Source organism: Silene latifolia, chromosome 11 (assembly GCF_048544455.1).
Source record: "Silene latifolia isolate original U9 population chromosome 11, ASM4854445v1, whole genome shotgun sequence".
Taxonomy (NCBI): Eukaryota; Viridiplantae; Streptophyta; class Magnoliopsida; order Caryophyllales; family Caryophyllaceae; genus Silene; species Silene latifolia.
In genome coordinates, this window is record NC_133536.1 from 92,241,846 (window position 1) to 92,246,535 (window position 4,690).

The following is a 4,690-nucleotide window of genomic DNA, read 5'->3' on the forward strand; positions in this document are numbered from 1 at the left end:
AACAAATGAACAAGTAAATGCTTTTCAAGCATACAAGAGTGGTCCCCTTATTCCAATTATTACAATGAAAACACCAAATTCCACCCAACTCTCTCATACAAAAGCCAAAATGTTCAAAACCCTCACCAAACATACACCCCACCTCCCATGAGAAACCAAAATCAAAGACCCTTTTTCAACCAAAACCAAGGTTATCAAAATCAAACTCCATACAATCAACAAAATGACCAAGGTTTTGATGTTCAAAAAGAGGTCCTCCAAATGCAAAAGAATCAACAAGAATTTTTCACTCAAATGCAAAAAGATAGCCAAGCAAAGGACATCACCATCAACAACTTCCTAGCCCACACAAAAATGTTGGAAACTCAATTGACCCAACTAGCATCTTCAAACTCTCAAAGAAAAAAGGGGCAATTACCACCTCAAGGTAATCCCCCAAGACATGAAACGGTTAGTGCCATTCACTTGAGGAGTGGTACGAGATATGAAGGACCAAAGAAGCAAGTTGAGGATGAAGTTGTGGAAGCTAGTGACAAAGAATAAGTTGTGCGAAACTCTACGGAAGATGAACCAACAAAAGAAGAAGTTTCAAAGAAAACTCAAGAAAAGGCCAAGGAGAAGGAGCCCATTGTGATTAGACTTCCATTCCCAAGTCGTCAAGCTAAGCCTAAGTTTGATGACCAACTTGGAAAATTCATGAAAATTGTGAAGAATTTGGAATTCTCGATTCCATTTACGGAATTAATCAATCACGTGCCGGCCTATGCAAAGTACATGAAGGACATCCTTACGAAAAAGAAGTCGATCCGGAAGCTTGAAACTATCGCCTTCACCGTGTACCATTGGCGACACCAAGATCAACAAGGCTTTGTGTGATCCAGGAGAAAGCGTGAGTGTTATGCCGTATTCGGTTAGTAAAAGGCTAGGGATGGGAGAGCTTAAATGTACCAACATCACACTCCAAATGGCCGATAGATCGACGAAGACACCGTTAGGGATATGGGAAGATGTTCCCGCGAGAATTGGCAAATTCTTCATCCCGGTGGACTTTGTCATTGTTGACATGGAAGAAGACTCCAATATTCCGATCATCCTAGGTAGACCTTTCTTGCACACCGCGGATGCGGTGATAGATGTGAAGCACGGAGAGCTTACTCTAGAAGTGGGAGACGAGACCATAACTTTCAATCTTGACAAGACCATGAGAGCTCCCCGTTTGGATGAACCATGCTTTATGGTTTATCACTATAGCCGGAAGGATGATAGGAAGAAGTCGGAATTCCAATGGAAAAAGAAAGTTGATGATGCTCCATCAAAAGAGCAAGGAAATAGCAACAATGAGAGCTTGAAAAGCTCACCCATGACAAGTGAAGAGGATGGCCTCATTGGCCAAATTAAGAAAGGAGGAGAGTTGCCTCTATCAACTCAAGGAATTTTTAATGATCAAGTAGACGAATTTTGCGGTCTTTGGGATGATGAGTTCGTGTTAGAAATATCGGTATATTTCATCAAGAAAATTCAGATTATAACGAAATTATGAAATATGAAATTACGGGTCATAAACGAAATGCATAAACAAAAGAATAGAGATTAGAATTAACCTCCGGTCCTAGCAATTTGGCCTAAGAACAAATATCGAGATCGATATTCTCCTAATCGTTGCACCCAAAATGCTCCGAGAAAAGCCTTTTTCTTGCTAGAAAGAGAACCCTAATTCCTAATTTTTTAGGGTTTTGTGATGAGAGTATCGAGTAAAAATCAAGAGAGAAAATGATCCTACCCTCTCTCCTATTTAACCGTCCAAAAGGAGAAAAGAGGGGAAGATTTTTTTTCTTATTTTTCTCCCCTTTAAACATGTAACAACCAAACAAATAAGGAGAAAATCTTCTTATTTTAGGTTGTTATCATATTGTATAAAATGTGTATCATTATCAATTGTCATTTATGTCTTCACGTATTAATAAGTCCACACACAACAGTTTGTAGTCGATTTATTAATACCGGTCTGTCATCATATATTATGACAATTTCGTATAATATATACATTAACTATAAATATCGCATATTTATAATTTGCTAATTAAATATAATTGTTTATGTCTAATTACGAATTAACATCTTAATTCGTTTAAGCTAACATTATATACATTAATTAAATATAACAGTTTATATTCAATTTACGAATTAACAATTAATTCGTCTCAGCTGATATTATTTAATTGTATTAAATAATCGACTCATCATCACATTGACTAACCTTTTAGTCAAATACATGGACTAACCTTTTAGTCATATAAGGCATCAATGTGATTATATTTTCATATAATCACATCTCTCAAACACATCCTTTAGGTGTGACTTTTAGGGACCAGTTGATCACCGCCATCAGTATGATAATAACGTCAAACTTCTAGCAAGCCAACCATTATTAGTAAACTTTAATCAACTGATAAAATACTAAGTATACCCTGTGAAACTATAAGAGATTTATGCACGTTATCACACTAACTGTGGAGGACACTAGCTCCAACAATCTCCCACTTGTCCTCACAAGTGTATGTGCGATAACCGATTCTCATATCCTTAATTTCTCCCACTCAATGTAAAATAATTTGCAAAATCCGTATTCAAAAAGGTCGTATTTTACAAGTGATCAATATCAATAGTGGTTTTTCCGACTAGAGAGTAACTTAACTGATAAACGAATCATCATTCGAGCAAAGCCATGCATTTCAGTTACAACTCCTCGAGTGGCCCTGAGAAATGACTAAACCTGATAAAGGATGGATATTTTCTTCAACTCGAATCCTGCAGATACAAGCACAGTATGAAATGACCCAGTAAAAATTTGCTTAGCCTCCTGTTACGGTCGACCATGAGAAAGAAACCAAAGTCACCCAAAAACTGCCTTAATCTCAAGAGACAGTCGATAGTCAAAAGAATCGACTCTAGGAACACAATGGACGTCCAATCCACGACCTGGCATCGAATGTTTTTAAACATTTAGGACTCCATTACGTTGTCACAATGTCCTACGAGTTATCGTTATAACTCGCATCTGTGATCGATCAGCCAACCGTTTGACTTATGGCTCGTTGAACCCACCATCAATCAACTTCACAATATAATAGCCAGAGTTATAAGTTCATGTAGGCGATTACGGACCAAAACAAATATAATGTAATTCAGTTCACTTTGTGGCGTTCAATGTTGTCGTACAATCCACATGAAAAACAAAATATGAAATAATACGATGAAGTTATAAATAGCATATGAAAAAGAAAATGTATCGAATCCATAAGCAACTACTACAACTCAGGAACACGTTTAATTCCCATGGAAATAACGTGCCCTTCATGCTTATCATATTTCAATGGTTTAGTGAGAGGATCCACGATGTTGTCATCCGAAGCAATCTTGTCAATCACTATCTCCTCTTGCTCCACGTAATCACGGATCAGGTGAGCCTTCCGATGTACATGTCTAGACTTGTTGCTAGACTTAGGCTCCTTGGCCTGGAAGATGGCACCTCTATTGTCATAATAGATGGTGATTCGGTCATTCGAAATAGGAACTATGGTTAGTCCTTGTAAGAATTGACGCATCCATATAGCTTCTTTTCTTTCCTACAAGCGGCATAGTACTCGGATTCAGTAGTAGAATCTGCTACAACTTCCTGTTTGGAACTTTTCTAGCTGACCGCAGCACCATTAAGAGTAAAGACGAATCAAGACTGAGATTTCGAATCATCTCGATCCGTTTGGAAGCTAGCATCTACCTAACCGATTGCACATAGCTTAGTATCTCCTCCATAAGTCAATGCCCAATCCTTAGTTCTCCGTAGGTACTTAAGGATGTTTTTAACAGCCATCTAGTGTGTTTCACCTGGATTGCTTTAGTACCGACTCGTCATACTCAATGCATATGCCACGTCTGGACGTGTGCATATCATGACATACATGATTGATCCTATGGCTGATGCATAAGGAACGCGACTCATGCGTTCGACCCCTTCCGGTGTCTTGGGTGACTGAGACTTGCTCAAATGCATCCCAGAAGTCATTGGAAGGTTCCCCTTCTTGGAGTTGGTCATGCTGAACCTTTCAAGAATCTTATCTAAATAAGACTCCTGACTTAGTGATAACATCCGTCGTGATCTATCTCGATAAATACGGATTCCCAATATGCGTTGTGCCTCACCCGGATCTTTCATCTGGAAATGGTTCTTCAACCATCCTTTTACCGAAGATAAGAGAAGAATGTCATTCCCAATCAAGAGTATGTCATCAACATACAATATCATGAAAACAATCTTGCTCCCACTCGACTTGACATATAAGCATGGTTCCTCGACCGATCGAGTGAAACCATACTCTTTTATCACCTGGTCAAAACGATGATTCCAACTCCGAGAAGCTTGCTTAAGTCCATAAATGGAACGTTTAAGCTTGCACACTTTCTTAGGATTTTCAGGATCTATGAAACCTTCGGGTTGTACCTTGTACAATTCCTCCTCCAAATAACCGTTTAAGAAGGCGGTTTTCACATCCATCTGCCAAATTTCATAGTCATGAAAAGCGGCAATCGCTAAGATTATCCGAATGGAATGCAGCATAACTACGGGTGCAAAGATTTCATCATAATGCAATCCGTGCACTTGAGTGAAACCTTTTGCCACTAGTCGTGCCTT